Source organism: Dromiciops gliroides, chromosome X, assembly GCF_019393635.1.
Source record: "Dromiciops gliroides isolate mDroGli1 chromosome X, mDroGli1.pri, whole genome shotgun sequence".
In the NCBI taxonomy this organism is placed as follows: Eukaryota; Metazoa; Chordata; class Mammalia; order Microbiotheria; family Microbiotheriidae; genus Dromiciops; species Dromiciops gliroides.
In genome coordinates this window covers 47,630,049-47,648,054 of record NC_057867.1, presented here as the reverse complement: position 1 = coordinate 47,648,054, position 18,006 = coordinate 47,630,049, and the positions used below count along the sequence as shown (strand labels likewise).

General features: G+C 37.5%; 1 protein-coding gene across 4 annotated transcripts in view; it reads left to right on the top strand.

Moving 5' to 3' along the window:
• The window catches only part of MBNL3 (muscleblind like splicing regulator 3), a 153,452-nt gene that overhangs the window by 27,868 nt on the left and 107,578 nt on the right, over window positions 1–18,006 (top strand). For all 4 annotated transcript variants that reach the window (XM_043974762.1, XM_043974761.1, XM_043974760.1 and 1 more), the window contains exon 2: window positions 12,586–12,619. The gene's annotated coding sequence lies outside the window, so the exon portion shown is untranslated. The remainder of the gene's footprint in view (window positions 1–12,585; window positions 12,620–18,006) is intronic.

Below are 18,006 nucleotides of genomic sequence, written 5' to 3'. Positions count from 1 at the left end.
GGGGGATAGGAAGAATGTATTTGCCTAGCGTGTTACAAATCGAATCAAAAGGGTTTTCCATTGAAAATTAAAGGGAGGGGGTGGCTAGGTGGCCCAGTGGATAAAGCACCGGCCCTGGATTCAGGAGTACCTGAGTTCAAATCCAGCCTCAGCCACTTGACACTTACTAGCTGTGTGACCCTAGGCAAGTCACTTAACTCCCATTGCCCCGCAAAAAAAAAAAGAAAAGAAAATTAAAGGGAAGGAATAAAACTGCCTTTTCTGAGTCAATCAAGTTAGGTACCACAGAAATTAGCGATAATCCTAGCTCTTCTACTTGCTACTCATTTGTCCTTAGGCTAGTTACTTCTCCTCTCTGAGCTTCAGTTCCGTAATAAAGTGAAATGAATCAGCAGGACCAAATGACTTCTAAAACCCATTTCAGCTCCAAATGCGTGAACCTATGTAGGACAAAGAACAGAATATGATGTTAAAAGTATATACCTTATGCAAAATAAGCAAAATGGGTGATGGTGGTAGGAAGATAGGGTGTAGCATTTTATGATGAAATTGATTACGGGGAGGGGGTGAAACAGTAAGAGAGCATGGTAGCCAGAATTTGGGTGAAGATCAAAATAATCTTGTTAATGGAGAGTAATACAAGTTACTTGGTCAGAAAGAGGAAATTGATGTGGGGTATGGGAAATAAATTGTTAAGCCTGAGATAGAGGAATGATATATTAGTAAGGGATTTCAAATAGCCAGACATTTGCTGCTGTTCTCTCTCTGTCCAAAGCAGAGTAATTAATAGGTTCTTGATAATTTTGTCCTTCAAACAGTAGAGGAACCAACAAGGGGAAATCCTAGTCTGGTTCTGATTCTCACCAAAAAGGAGGAACTGATTGTTGGCTTAGAAATGTTGGGAACCTTGCCAGGGAGGGGGTTGGGGAGTGAGTTAGCATGAGCCAAGGCAGTGGAAGAAAACTAAGGTCAACACAAAGGGTAGTTGTGGTTTTTAAAGCTATATTTGGGGAAAGGGGAGGGTAAAAGCAGGGATAAGACTGATTCTTGAGGTGGATGGGATAATGATAATGCACAATGGAGAGGAGGAAGAACTGCTCAACTCTGATATTGTTTCTGTTTTCCTCACCAAGAACAGACTGTGTCTGGAAAAGGATAGAACAAACACAATGGATAGGGAGTAGAAACCCACGATATATGTGGGGAGATGGTATGGAAACACCCATCTGCACTTGATGAGTTTATCACCAAGCTCAGAGGAACTACATGGTAGGGTAAGAAGAACTAGCAGATGTGATTGGTAAGACACTGTCAGAATAAGAGGGGGCTACCCGTGTGGAGAAGGGCATATATGATCATTTTCAAACAAGGAAGAGAGTGAAATCTGCAAAAAATAAAAAACAGTGATCTTGACTTGATTCCTTGGTAAGATTCTAGAGAATGTTAGTAAAGGGATGATTAGTAAACATCTAGAAAAGGAAATGGCAATTACAGGGGGAAGGGAATAAGCATTTATATAGCACCTACTGTGTACCAGTCACTTTACTAAGTCCTTTACAAAGATTATCTCATTTGAACCTCACAATAACCCTGTCAGGTAGGTGCTGTTATTTTTCTCCATTTTACAGATGAGGAAACTGAAGCAAATAGGTTGCCTCTGTCAAATATTTCCCATTTCTCCTGTTTATATTGCTTTGTATGTATTTGCTTGCATGTTTCCTCCCCCATTAGATTGTAAGCTTCTTGAAGACAGGGACTCTCTTAACACAGTAACTGGCAAATAGTAGGCACTTAATAAATGTTGATTGATTGATTGCACTTATTTTAGCTGTATACAATTATATAAATCAGTCAACAAGCATATAGTGTCTAGTATGTGCCAGGCACTATGCTAGGTGCTAGGTATACAAAGAAAGGCAAAAAGAGTCCCTGTCCTCAGGGAGTTTATATTCTCTTGATAACCAATCTGTCAGTGCAATAAAATCTGTGGCTAACCTAAAATATCTTGCACTGTGAGTCAGTTTTAGAGTAGTGGCAAGGACACTGGATTGATTTAAAACGAGAATATCCACGTTGAAACCCCAGCTTTTTCCCCTCATTGCTCCTTTGTCACTTCATCTCTCTGGGCCTCAGTTTATTTATTTAGAAAATGACAATGCTATTTTCCACTATACTTGGTAATTGGCCTCCTATCACTCAATATATATGTGGAAATGAGGTACTTGCTAATAAGTAAATGGGTTAAATATAGCTCTTACTTGCAAGATCATTATTAATTTTTAATCACGGGAAGTTCCCTTAACTAAGATGTTCAAGCAGGAAATTTGTTGCTGTGGATTAATCATAGGATTTAGAGATTCACCAAAAAAAAAAAAATAGTCCTCAACCCTCCCTTGCTCTAACTAACTCAAAAAGGAATTGTCAAAGTGCTATGACTAGAACCCTTTACAAAGAGGAAGTGCCTTCCCTGAGAATTTGTCAACCTAAGTAACTAATAAGAATAATAGCAATCAGCTGCTATAATGGTGTGCTTTTAAAACCATCCTTCGGGGTCTAAGAAGGCTGAGGCTTTGCATTAGAATAAGAGTCATGGGATCCTTGATCTAGATAGAGCTGGAAGAAAACTTCGAGTTCATCTACTCCAGACTCCTTCATTTTACAGATTAGGAAACTAAGCCCGGAGAAGGGAAGGAACTTACCCAAGATCTCTCTCTCTCTCTTTTTTTTTTTTAGTGAGGCAATTGGGGTTAAGTGACTTGCCCAGGGTCACACAGCTAGTAAGTGTTAAGTGTCTAAGGCCGGATTTGAACTCAGGTACTCCTGACTCCAGGGCCGGTGCTCTATCCACTGCGCCACCTAGCTGCCCCACCCAAGATCTCTTAAGGAATGAGTAGCCAAACTAAGATTTGAACCCAGATCCTTTATTTCCAAACCCAGTGTGCTCTTACCTTTTGTATCTCCTTTGGGGACTCTTGACCTTCCCCCTTTTCTGCTGGTTCCAGTTCAGCCCCTTGCACCTGCCGTCACAGTATATATGTCTTTGTCCATGTGCTTAGAGTCACACCTAAACAGCTGTCAGCAAGTGATGAGTTTACCCTCAGGTCCTCCTGAAGATTTGTGTCCTTACAAGGGTTTTCCTGACCTGGTTTCCCCAAATGTCAACCAGGCTCCTCAGAAAGAACAGAAATCAGCACATTCTCCTGACCTGTAAGCCCTCTCACCTTACCTAACCCACAAGAATATGTATGAAAAGAAGAGCAAAACCACACATAAAACAAAGAATATTTTACGGATGGGGATAGTGAGGGGGCTATATTCAGTGTTTTTATTTCTGTGGACAATCCAGGGTCAGGTTTAATTGCTGAATGAAAAGCACACTGGTTGTAAAAGTTAGGATTTGAGCCTTGGCTCCAAAGCCTTCAAGCTGTGTGGCTTAGGGCAAATTCTTTCTCCTCTTTGACCTTCAGGTAGCTCATCTGTAAAATGGAACCAGTCATCCCTGCTTTACATAGGAGGAGGCACTGGCTCTGAAGTCAGTGGGCTTTGGTCCAAATACATGCTCAGATTCTTATTACTTAGGTGATTCTGAGTAATTTGCTTCACCTCCTTGGGCCTCAGTTTACTCATCTGTAAAATTGTGTGTGTGTGTGTGTGTGTGTGTGAGTGATAGACTAGGTGTCCTCTATGGTTCCTTAAAGCTCTAGATCTATGATCCTAAGGCCTAACTCACAGGTTAATCTATTCTCCCCATTTTAAAGATGTGAAAATTGGCAAGCTATGTTTATTTCTTCTCTTATGCACTTACCATGTCCTATTTTTTAATGCTATAATTATTTGCATATCGTTCCTATCCGCTACTAAACTGTGAACTCCATGAAGGGCAAGGGACTCTGTCTTATTTCTCTTTGTAACTCTACCAGGCCTAGCCCAATGCTCTGTACACAGTACATGCTTAATAAATGTTGATTGAATTGACTTGCTACCCTGCATGTTCCTTAGGCAACCTTGCCCTGTTGGATAGCCAGTGTATGCTTAAGGAATACAGACTGATTTTTACATTGGGCTGAGCAAGCCTCCTTGGAGATATAGCTGTGCCCTAAACAAGTCACATAAAGGATCCCCAACCCCAACAGATCCAAATTTTGGATTCTCCACCACATTGGGTTTTCTGGGCTTTACCACCTGCTTCCTTCTATCAACCTATATGGTAAAGCCTAGGGTACCTTGGCTTGCAAATAGTCTCTGTCCCCAGCTCTGCACCTGACTCTCTCTGTCACAGCCTCCCATCCCCCCATCTTCTGTTTCAACTGTTCTTTGGCCTATGGCCCAGGAATACACCCGGGGGAAAGAAACCCTGAGGTACAACCCTTTCTCCATTGCTTTCTTTCACCAATAATAAAAATGTCTGTTCACATTTGTATAGCACTTTAATATTTGCAAAACATTTTATGTATTTGATCTCATTTAGTCCTTATAAAAATCCTGGCACATAAATGTTATTATTATTCTCATTTTGTAGAATAGAAAAATGAGACCCAGAGAGGTTGTCTCTTTCCCAGGATCACACAGTGAGTAAGGGTCAGAAGGAGGGTTTGAATACAAGTTCTCCTGACTCCAAGTCTAACATTCTTCTACTATGCTATGGTATAACAATAACAATAACAATGATAATAATAATCAGCATTGAGCTAGCATTTTCAAATTCACAAAGTACTTTATATGTGTTATCTCATAATAAGTACTTAAAAGATAGCATGTATAGTAGGTGCTTAGTAAGTGCTTTTTGGATTTTGACTCTCCTGAGGCTTCACCTCATGTTTTTCAGTCATTTTTCAGCTATGTCTGACTCTTCATGACCCCTTTTGGGGTTTTCTTGGCAAAGATACTGGAGTGGTTTTCCATTTCCTAAATCAACTCATTTTTCAGATGAGGAAACTGAGACAAACAGGGTGAAGTGACTTGCCCAGGATCACACAGCTAGTAAGTATCTGAGGCCAGATTTGAACTCAGGAAGACGAGTCTTCCAGACTCCAGGCCCAGAACTCTAACCCTCAGGATTCATCTCACAGCAACTGATTTTCGGTCCTAAGAATTATCAACAAAATTTTTTTAAAATGAGGTTGAGAAGTTATGCCCTAAATAAATAGCTTCCTGTTATTACAGACAACTAAAGCAATATGCCCAAGGAAGGTGGTAAAAGAGTTCCTATTAGTACCCAAGTTTTGGTGTCTCTTAACAAGCAGTAACATAGGACTTCAAGCCAAAAGGGAACTTGAAAGTCATTGAGTTTCAATCTCTTCATTTAAAAAGATGAGGAAACTGAGGCTCTGGGTATTTCATCCACCTTCCCAAGGTCACACCCCTGGCCAGGGCCAGGGCCAGGATTTGAACCCTGGATACAAAGCCAGCCTTCTCCATTGCACTGTGGGCTTCTCATGGAGCCTTTCCATGCCCTTTTCTGGCTTCATTCTGTTCCTCCCATTTTCTTTGCTAATTCTGCCTTCTTGCTGCCAGCCAGCTCTCAAATTGCAGGATGGCATCTTTCTGGCATCAGCGCTTTTTGCGAGTAGCCTTGTCTCACCCCTTGCGCACTCAGTGCAGTTGGCTAGCCAGTGCCATAGGACACTTCTGAGTGTGCTATCTTTAGCTGCTACTGTACAGTCCCAGTTTAATGAAGAAAAAGAGGCTGCATCACACGAATGGCCCACCGATTTACCTGCTAACAGAATTGCTCGTGAAATTATTCTTTTTTCATGACTTTGGTCTCGCTTCCAAGTTTTTTTTTTAGAGGTTCAAAATGGAAGCCCTTTCATTCTGTCACGGTCTTTTAATTTGACTTGCTTTGGTGTATGTGGCAGACCTCCTGGCTTTTTGCTCAGTGTCCTAATGTAGGTATCAATTTTGATCAGCAGATAAATAAGGTCCATGTAAACAGTCCTTCTCCAAAATGGATTTCAGCCACCATATGTCTCTCCCACCTAGAGGTCTAAACTACAGTGGAGTCTCATCTTGGACAGGAGAAGCAGACAGAAAATTCTCTGTTTTCTGGATGTTTGGAGTTCTAGTTTCCCCAGTCAGACTATGACAGCTAATTGGGAAAGAGTACTGTACATGGAGTCCAGAGACCCGGATTCAAATCCTGACTTCCACTTACCTGTTTTAGCTTCTCCTCTCTGAGCCTCTTTCCTCATTTGTAAAATGAGGTGCTTTGGACCAGATGCTTTTTGACTTATAAGACTTTTAGTTAAAAATCTATGATTGCATTTTATGATATCCAGTATGGAAACCCCTCCACAGACACAAAGGAGCAAGTTCTTTGTAATGTGTAGTTTCAGAGAGTTGCCTGAGATTGAGTGATATGCCTGAGCCACACAGTTTAGAATGTATCAGGGCAGGATTCGAATCCAGGTATTCCTGACTCCGAGGCCAGTCTTTCAATCATTGCACCATGCTACCCTCAGTTTGCCCAAAGATGTCTGTCATAATTTCCCAACAAATTCCATCTACTCCTGTGAAAGAACATAGGGTGTCAGCAGGAGCCCAAGTTTCACTGATCATAGATTTTGAGTTGGAAGAGACCTCAGAGGTCACTATGAGGAAATTGAGGCCCATAGAGATGACTTACCCAAGGTCACATGGGAAGTAAATGGCAAAGTGGAGATTGGAGCTAGGGTCTCGAACTCCAAATTCCCTCTCTGTCACTTTGAAGCAGGTGGCTCATCTCCTCAACTAGACTGTAATCTCCTTGAAAGGATAATCTTATACTTCTCTTGTAAGCCCCACTCCTTCCACCCATGGTCTAACCTGGGGCTCCATACATGGTCCAGAGGGGTAAAGGAGCAAAATTGATCTTCTCTAGCACTCTTTTCCTAGAATCTTATGGTTGGCAATCAGAAGGGGCTTAAACAGTAGCCAATCTACCCTCCCGGGCAGTCCAGCCTTACTGTAATACCTCCAGTGACAGAGAATTCACAACCTAATGGGGCAATCCATTGCTTGATAGGGCAGCAAAAAATTCTTCCTTACATTGAACTAAAATATCACTCCCTGTAACTTCCATCCACTAACCCTAGTTTTGCAGTCAGGGGGCATACAAGGCAAGTCTGCTAGATACCATTCCATTCTAACTTCATCCTCTCTTTTTCTCCCCAGCCCCACCCCCCAGCTCTTATTTTGTTTCCCTAGTTTCTGCCTTCATGAATCCACAAGCTAGCTTCTTAGTGAAAACAGCAAAGGTTTTGAATTGCAGAGCAATGGGCTGAATATGGAGGCCAGGAGACACCAAGTCCCCCTCTCCCCGCATTGAGAAGAAAGTCTTTTGAGCTATTTTTCAGAGAGAGAGAGAGAGAGAGAGAGAGAGAGAGAGAGAGAGAGAGAGAGAGAACATGAAAAATAATTTTTAAAAACGTCTTTTTGTATCTGTCATCTATCATACAAAACTCCGCTGCATTTACTGAAGGCTTCTAAGTTCTTTAGGACTTTTTGCTTTTAAAAAACATGCTTCCTTTAGTTTCTGGACAGGTTTGGTTTTTATTGACCATTGCTACAGTTTCTGCTTGCTTCTACCACCTTGAAACAGTGCCTTTTATTTGGCCTCTAGAACCCTTTTAGCCATCTCATTAACTTATGGTGCTAATAACTGGATAGGTTTTAGTACAGTCCCAGCAGATGCTCTTACATCAGCCATATAGTCTCTCCCTGGGGGCTTCTTTACTCTTACTCATCCTAGACCTTTGCACTCTCCTAGTCTGAGTTCACGGGAATGGTCGCTGTGGCTAGAATAAAGCCCCAAAGTAGGAAATGTGCAATTCCACTTGACCTTTTACCTTTGGTCATTTTGTTCAAATACCAAGCAACAACCAGCACATATTCTTCCCTCTGACTGACCTGTCTCTGCTACCAACACTGCTGCCAATCTATCAATCAACAAGCATTTATTTATTTTTTTTTTATGTATGAGGTATTTTATTTTTTCCATTACATGTATAGATAGTTCTCAACTTTTGTTTATACATGCTTTACAATTTCAGATTTTTCTCCCTCCCACCCCTCCCTCCCACCTCCCCTAGACAGCAGGTAATCTGATATAGGTTATATCTATATATCTCTATACATATACATATAGATATATATACACACACATATATACACATAATAACATTAATCCTATTTCTGCATTAATCCTGTTACAAGAGAAAGAATCAGAGCAGTGATGCAAAACCTCAAAATAGAAAGAAAAAAAACCCAACAGCACCCAAAACAAAAGAAATAATATGGTTCAATCAGCATCTATACTCCACAGTTCTTTCTTTCTTTTTTTTTCTTGGATTTGGAGATCCTCTTCTATCATGAGTTCCCTGGAACTCTTCTGTACCATTGCATTGGTGAGAAGAATATAGTCCATCACAGTAGGTCAACACTCAATGTTGATGATACTGTGTACAATTCAACAAGCATTTATTAAGCATCTATTATGTGCCACACTGTGACCTTGGACAAATTGCTGCCCTTCTTTGGCCTCAGTTTCCCCATCTGTCAAAGGAGAGGGCTGAAGCTAGATCATCCCTTGGGTCCCTTTCATTTCTGACATCCTATGACCCCCTGATAAGTAATGTTTTCTTTCAAACAAACTTCTGTTGAATTCCTATCAGGGATCAGGTTTGTTAAACTGTTGGCACTGAAACTCCATTTCTTTAATTATCCAGAGATGAACATACATCTCTGATCGACAAGTTGGCCTTTTGTGTGACTGATATGTATGGGACATGCTAGCTGGTGAGGTAGTGAGGGCCCTCTCACAGGGTGTGTTCAAGCTACGTGTTACATGTTATAGAGGAGATTCCCTTTCAGGTATAGAGGTATATAATAGAACAAGTACCAGACTTGAAATCAGTAAGATCTAGGCCCAGAAACCACCTTGGACACTAGCTATTTGACTCTGACCAAGTCACTTAAACTTTCTGAGCCCCAGTTTCCAAATGTGTAAAATGGGCTAATATTAGCACCTACCTCATGGGTTGTTCGCAGGCTCACATATGATGACAGATGCAAAGTGTTTCCCAAACTTTAAATGTCAACGTATGTCTATGTAAATGTCAAGTATTATTATTAGTCAGATATGAGTTGGACCAGATGGCAACAGCTAAACTTTGTCTGTGTCCAGAAGCACCCTTGATTCTCAAACGATGAGGATGTCCACCTTTGGGAAGATGAAATTCAATACTACTCACTGATTAGGTGCCACCTTACAGTATTTATCTTCTCCCATGTTGGTCTTCCCAACTACACTGTAAGCTTCTTGAGGGTAGGAAGGATGTCTTAAACTTCTTTGTATCTCCCACAATACCTAGAACTGCCTTGTCATTAGTAAGGTTACAAAAATATCTAGAATTATAAAATGTCCCAACTTATATAAATCAATGAATCAGTTACAAAAATATCTAGAATTATAAAATGTCCCAACTTATATAGATCAATGAATCGGTGGGCATTTATTAAGCCCTTTCTATGTGTCAGGCACTGAGCTGGGTGTAGGAGGTACAATGACAGAAATGGGCTTCTGGGAACTTCTCTCCTATCAGGAAAGACCATGATATATCCAAAATAAATACAAAAGGATTGAGGGCTCAGGGTGAATGGGGAGGAATCAGCAGCAGCTGTAGGGGATCAGAAAAGACTTCATATAGGGGAAGGTTACCCTTATACTGAGGTTATATTAAAATTTTTATTTTTCTGACCTTGATGAACACTAAAAAAATATTTCCATATGCCAAGAACAGGAAAATTGCATTACTTATGAAACCATGAATGCTCAATTCAGCATGTTAGTCCAAAACTGTCTTGCTTGTCTGTGCTGTTCTTTGAACCTCTTTCTGATCTCCTCTGTATATTTTCAGTAAATGCTCATTGATGCTCTTTTCTTTCCTTTTTGTTCTCACTAGTCTCTGCCCCACTACCTCCAAAAACAAAGTACAACAACCCTTCCTTGTAACAGGTTAGCAAAATCAAGCAAAGAAAATCTACACATTCCCATGTCCAAAATGTATGTCTTACTCTGCACCTCTAGTCTACCATCTTTCTGTCACGAGGAGGGAATCAGAACTTCTTTAAATCCCAGGCACCTCATCTTTAAAATGAAGGGGATGGACTCATTAAACCTGAAGGTCCCATCCTACTCTCAATCTACCATTCTATGCTTAGTCCTCAGTCCTTTGGAGTCAGCCTTGTTCATTACATTGATCCAAGTTCTGAAGTCTTTCAAAGTTCTTTTTCTTTATAATATTTTAGTAATTGTATAATTTCTTTCTTCTGCTCACTTCACTGAATCAGTTCATTTTGGTCTTCCCAAATTGTAATTTCTTACAAGAAAATAATAATATTCAATTATATCCATGTAGCATAATTTGTTCAACCATTTGTCAATTGATGGCCATCCCTTTAGTTCGCAGTTATTTGCTACAACAAAAAGTGCTGCCATAAATAATTTTTATACCTGTTGGTCATTTCCCTCTTTCTTTTAATTTCTTTCAGATATGCAACTATTTTGACTTTTGTTTAGTGTAAGTACAAATTGCCTTTTAGAATGGTTGGACCAATTCATGGCTCCACCAATTAGTATCCCTTTCCCCCCACATTCTCTCCAGTAACTGTCACTTTCCTTTATTGGCATCTTTGCCTATTTGATCAGTGTGAAGTGGAACCTCAGAGTTGTTTTCATTTTTATTTCTTTCATTTTTAGTTATTTATAGTATTTTTCATATGGCTACTATTAGCTTCCTTTTCTTCTTCTAACAATAACAGTTTACATTTATATAACACTTTAAGATATGTGAAGATATATATATACATATACATATATATATATATACACACATACATATATAAAATCTAATTTGATCCTCACTGTAGCCCTAGAGGTAGGTGCTATTAATATTTCGATTTTATAGGTGAGGAAACTGAGGGACTTTTAATGACATAGCTATTAAGTGTCTGAGGCAGGAGAAATGCCAGTTCATAGCCTTAGATATTTTTCCTATTGGTGGATACTTCTTGTGCTTATATTTCAAAATCAGGTATCTATATGGCTCGTATATAATGCTTTATCAGAGAAAGTTGTTGCAGAGATTTTTCCCCAGTTAACTATTCCCCTTCCAATTTTAGTTGCATTGGGGTGTGTGTGTGTGTGTGTGTGTGTGTGTGTGTGTGTGTGTGTGTGTGTGCAGAAGCCTTTCAATTTTATGTAATAAAAATTGTCCATATTATCTCCTGCTATGCTCTCTAACACTTGTTTGGTCAAGAAATCTTTCCCTCTCCATAGTTATAAAAGGTACCTCCTTCTCCATTCATCTCATTTGTTTATATGAACTCTTATGTCTAGATCATTTATTCATTTGGAGCTTATTGTGGCATATGGTATGAGATGTTGATTTAAGCCTAATTTCTGCCAGACATATTTCCAGTTTTCTTAATAGTTTTTGACCATTAGTTAGTCCTTACCCCAGGAGTTGTTGGGGACTTTGGATATATTGAACACTGTACTATCATTTTCCCTTACTTTTGGATTTTGTGTTTCTAATATGTCCCACTAATCACTTTTTCTGTTTTTTTTTTAAACTAGTATCAAATAGTTTTGATAAATACTGCTTTGTAATATAGGTTGATGCTTTATACTTCAAGGCTCCCTTGTATCTTACTTTTTTTTGCACTGTTTCTCATGAAATTCTTGAACTTTAATTCCTTCAGAGGAATTTTCAAAAAAAAATTTGGCTCTACAAAGTAACATTTTGGAAATTTGGCATAGCAAGGAATAAGTAAATTAGTTTAGGTAGATTTCATTTTTATCATTCTTGACATAACTCTACTATGAACAATTACCCTATTATTTAGATCTGTCTTTATTTGTGTAAAGAGTATTTTGAAATCATATTCATTTTATGTGTGCCTTGGTAAGTAGGATTCCCCCAAATTTTATACATACTGTAATTATTTTAATGGAATTTCTTTCTTCTCTTCCTTCTGTGTTTTGTTGATAATATATAGAAGGCAAATTATTTGTATGGGTTGATTTTATGTCCTGCTATTTTATCTTAGTAATTGCTTCAGTTAATTTTTAGCTTAATCTCTGGGGTTCAGTAAGTGGACTATCATATCATGTGTAAAAGGTGATAATTTTTTTCTCTTTGTGATTATTCCATCAATTTCTTTTTCTCATCTTGTTAATAATAGTTACTATTTCAAGAACTGTTTCAAATAATAGCTGTGATGATAAACATATTTGCTTTATCCCTGTTTTATTGGAAAGATCGCAGTGTTTCTAAACTACATATAAGGCAAGCACTTGCTTTTAAGGAAATATCATTTATCATATTAAGGAAGAGTCCATCTGTTTCTATAATGTTTCTATTGTTTTCCTAATATTGAACAAAATCTGCATTCCTGGTATAAATCCAATTCCTAGTGTATAAACTTTTAAATATATTTCTATATAACCTCTTTGCTAATATGTTATTCTGTATTTTGTGTGGATATTCATTAGGAATATTTGTCTATAGTTTTCTTTTTCTGCTTTGTCTCTCCTTGTTTTAGGTATCAAGACCATATTTGTCTCAGAAGGAATTTGGTAGGATCTCTTCTCTATTTTTGTGAATAGATTGTATAATATTGAATTAATGGTCTTTGAATGTTTGATAGAAGTCATGCGCAAATTCATTTGATCCTAGATTTTTTTCCTTTGAAAAATCACTTATGGATTGTTTGATTTACTTTTCTGATATTGTTATTTAAATTTTCTGAGAATCTGTGTATTTTATATATTTTAAAATATTCATCTATTCCCTTTTATTTATCAATTTTGTTGTTATGTAATTGGGAAAGTCATTTCTAATAATTTATTTCTTTCTTCATCATTTTTTCTGAATTCCCTTTTTAAAAATTTTTGATACTGGTAATTTGGTTTTATTTTCTTTTTTAAAAGATCAAATAAGCTAACAGTTTGTAATTATGTCGTTTAAAAAACAGCTCCTAGTTTTATTTATCAGTATAATGGATTTTTTTTGGCTTTAGAGTTTGCTCATCTTTTCTTTGATTTTTGAAATATGTACTTTTATGTTTAGTTGATTTAAAAAAAATAATTTGTGTCTTCTCTAGTATTTTCCCCCAGTTGCATGCCAAATGAATTAATTTGTTCTTTTTTCTTTTGTTGATAAAAGTATTTAGTGAAAAAACTTATACCTAATGACTGATTTTGATGCATTCCCATTGTCAGTTTCTTTTATGAAATTATTTATTGTTTCTATGATTCTTCTTTTGACCCATTGGTTCCTTAGGATTGTTATTTAGTCTCCATTTAGGTTTTAATCTTTTCTTAAAAGTTCTTTTATTAATCATAATTTTTATTGAATTGTGATCAGTAAATGATACGTGTAGTATTCTTCCATTCTACATTTGTTTATGAAGTTTTTATGCCCTAGTATACAGTTTTTGTAAAGGTGGCATAACACGGCTGAGAAATATGTATATTCCTTTCTGTGTCCATTCAAAAATCGACAGATCTATCATATTTAATTTTTCTAAAGAAACAGTCAGTTCTATGTTTCCTCTCTATGTTTACCACTCAAAGAAAAGTGTTGAAAAAAGGGAATGTGATCAACATTGGTGATCTGTGATTGAAATGATATGTTTTCCATTTCCCCTCCTTTCTTCCCTTTGCCCAGGCCCTGCACACTGATTTTATACTTTCTTTCTTTCTTTCTAATCCTCTCTCTGAAGTTGAACTTTATTTTGCTCATGATAATTACCTGTCTGACTCTTACCCTCCCTTTAAAATCTCTTTCTCCCCTTTACATATGCCTACCTGGTTCTTTCATGGGATGAGTATATTATTACGCCAAATTCTTTGTGTGTTTTTTTGCATATGTGTGTGTGTGTTCAACCCTCCTTGATCCAGTTCATGTAGGAGTGAAATTCATATGCATCCCCTTCATCCCAGCCATCTCTCCTTGTTTGTATACTCTTCTTTTCATGCATCCCAGTTATGGGAAATAGTAAGTTCAACCCTTTCTTCCACATTTCTTCCCTAGTATATTCCTTTTTCCCTCCATTTGTTTTATTTGATTCCCTCTGTGACCCCTGAAGACATGAGGATTATGAAGGGACATTTGTCTCTTCTTTACCTATAAATACACTTTATCATTATTTAGAACCTTCCAGTTTTGCAAATGGTTTTACTTTCCTAGGTTTCTTTTAACTTTGATGTTTACGATTCAGTATTTCTACTCAGCTCTGGTTTTTTCATCAGGAATTCTGGAAAGTTTTCGATTCCATTAAAGATTCATTTCTCTTCTTCATAAGATTATACTCAGTAGTTCAGGGTAAGGTACTCTTTTTTTTTTTTTTTTTTTAGTGAGGCAATTGGGGTTAAGTGACTTGCCCAGGGTCACACAACTAGTTAAGTATTAAGTGTCTGAGGCCGGATTTGAACTCAGGTACTCCTGACTCCAGGGCCGGTGCTCTATCTACTGCGCCATCTAGCTGCCCCAGGGTAAGGTACTCTTGTTTGCAAGCCTTTGGTCTTTTGCTTTTTGGAATATCATATTGCAAGATTTTCTCTCATTTATAATAGTTGCCATATAGTCTCATTGATCCTTGGTACTTAAATTTTTTTTTCTGAATGCTTTTGAAGTACTTTTTCTTTGACCCAGAAGCTCTAGATTGTAGCTATGATATTTCTGGGAGTTTTCATTTTGAGTTTCTTTCAGGAGGTGACTGATGGATTCTTTCTAGCTTCACTTTGCCCTCTAATTCTAGTAAATATGGGCAATTTTTGATTAGGATTTATTGAAACATGACATCCAGGCTTTAAAAATATTTTAGTCATGATTTTCAGGGAATCCAATTCCTTAAATTATCTCAACCTGTTTTCTAGGTCAGTTGTTTCTGATAGTATATACCTTATATTTTCTTTTGACTTGATTCTAATTATTCTTATTTCCTCATCTGGGAGTTCCCTATACCAACAAAATAACTTCAGGCCCTACCACCTATTCTTGTCTCATAGAGTCATTGAATCCTATTACTTGGGTAAGGGTTTCCACCCTCTGTTCTAAACTATTTACTATCCTTCTAATTATTTCTTACTCCAGAGCTCTTGTTTCACTCATAATTCCATTATAAAAATCTCCTGCTTTATTTCTCCAGATACTCTTATAGTCTTTGTGGCCATTCCATTCTTTCCTCTGATATTCTTGCTTGTATTTTTGATCATTATTAAATCTTCTGCCTTTTAAAAATAATTTCTATTGTATATGTGGGAGAGTTGGGTTCCTTTATGCTTTATGACCTTTCATGTTGTCATCTTGCCCAGAAGTCTTCTAAAACCCAAGTTTTGAAGGAAACTAGGGATCCTAAGAAGTGGGAGTAAGGAAAGAGTGCATTCCAGGAACAGGAGACAGCCAGTGTATTTTATATATAAGCCCCTCATTATTTTCAGAGGCGGTAACTGAAACCAAAAAATCAAGTGTTTTCCCCCCAAATCATTCACAATCCAGTAGTGGCAAATCTGGGACTATGACCCAGTTCTTACGATTTCTTTCCATGATACTCTATCAGTTGGATGACAAACTGAGTTCTTACTGGCCTTAATAAGACCACAGAACAACTAACTTAATATTTGGTCTTGGAATTAGTAGAAAACTAGGGCATTTAAAAAAGGATTTTTTACATGGACAACTATAATGTAAATGATAATTAGTGTCATCATTTAGTTTAGACTTCTACTATTTTCACTAACTCACAATTTTGTGCAAATTATCTTATAGTGGGGGCAGTTTGCAAAGTTTGATCTCAGTTTGTAGAAGAAAAAGATAGGAAAGCTTTAGCAGATTTGCAGTTTAGCTATGGACTAGAGAAAAATAATCTATCGCCCCATCCCAATCCCTCAGTTCAGGCATGGATGCTTTCTTTTTTTTCTTGTTAAAGCTTAATAAAAGTTTCCTCATTAAGGAATCCTCCAGGGCCAAATTGAATTGAATTCAATTCAAACAACTTTATTCAGCGCCTACTAAGTGCAAGGTCCTGTACTAGGTTCTGGGGATACAAAGACACAAAGGAAACAGTTCTTGCTCTCAGGAAGTTGTTAAACTGAATGCACTATTTCCCATTAAGCATGCACAGGGTACAGCTTCCTAGACATCCATGACTCAGGCAGCACTTATAGACAACTGCCAATTTCTCCTCTGAGCAAGAACAGCTGACTTTTCTATGGCACTTTAAAGCTTGCAAAGTGCTTTGCATACATTATTTCATGGGATCTTCACATGAGGAATAAAAGGTCTAGAATATAAATAGAAATAATGAGAAAGAGTTTAAATGAAGCGGGGGCATAGAATTACCAGACCAACTCTATTAAAAAGCAATAATCATCAAAACTATTTGGCACTGATTAAAAACCAGAAAATTCAAGTTAGTAGAACAGACTAAATAAATAAATAAATAAGAAAAAGGCTGTTGAAAATCATTGTCAAATGTTTGATAAACCCCAAAACAAATTAATGAGAGCAGTACTACATTTTTGACAAGTACTGATTGGAAAACTGGAATGTAGTTTGGCAGAAATTAGGGTTAGACCAACATCTTACACCATATGCCACAATGAGCTCAAAATTTATGAGACCTCAATTTAAAAAGGTAACATAATTTTTTTAAATTTAAAAAAGAATGAAATTTAAGTATCTTTCACAACTATGACTAGGGAAAGAATCCTTAATAAAGCAAGGGATAAAGAGGTTCGTTCATAAAATAGAAACTAGACAATTTCAGTTGTAGAAACTTTAAGTTTTTGTCCAAATAAAATCAATGAAGACAGAATTAGAAAATAAACAGTAGTGTGGGGAGAATATTCACATCCAATAATCAGTAAAAAATCAAAGAAAATAGTATCCAGGTTATATAGGGGATTGACACAAACATGTAACACCTAATAACCATTCCAGTAGATTAGTGGTTAAAGGATATGAATAGGTTTCAAAAGAAAAGTTTATAAGCTATAAATGATGATTTCAAAAATGTACTCCAGACCACTAATTGTAAGAGAAATTTAAAAAATTTAAAACTCATTTTACCTCATACCCTGAAAATTGGAAAAGATAACCCCCCACACATAATGAAAAGGGTGGAGGAGCTATGGGAATATAGACACACTAATACACTGTTGGAGCAACTATGAATTGGTCCATTACATTCTTCACATCATTTTGTAATCATGCAGGAAAAGTGAATAAATTGTCTATACCAGAAGTATCAAGCATATGGCCTGCAACCCTCTCTAGTGGGGCTTGGATGAGATTAAACTGAAATTAGGAAATTATTAGCAAAATAAAAACACAATAAGACAGATAATAATAATATGTGGTTTCCTAAGTCAATATGTATCCTACAAGGATCTTTATGTATAATTTAGTGGCTCTGTTTCTATTTGAGTTTAACACCACTGGCCTATCCACTTAAGCCCAGCAGTCATAGCAGCCCTCTTTGTGGTATCAAAAAACTAGAAACAAAGTGGATGCCCATTGAGAGGGAAATGACTAGGGGCAGCTAGGTGGCACAGTGGATAGAGCACTGGCCCTGGATTCAGGAGGACCTGAGTTCAAATCCAGCCTAAGACACATGACACTTACTAGCTGTGTGACCCTGGGCAAGTCACTTCACCCTGTTTGCCTTAGTTTCCTCATTTGTAAAATGAGTTGAAGAAGGAAATGGCAAGCCACTTCAGTATCTTTGCCAAGAAAACCCCAAATGGGGTCACACAGAGTTGGACATGACTAAAATAACTCAACAACAACAACAACTATTAAAATACATAGTGTAGTGGATAGAAAGTAGGCCTCAGAATCAAGAATATCTGTGTTCAAGTCTTGCCTCTAACAAATATTGGCTGTGTGACCCTGAACAAGTCACTTAAACATTCAGAGTCCCTAGGCAGCTCTCCAAGAATAAGGAAGAGGTCCTGAG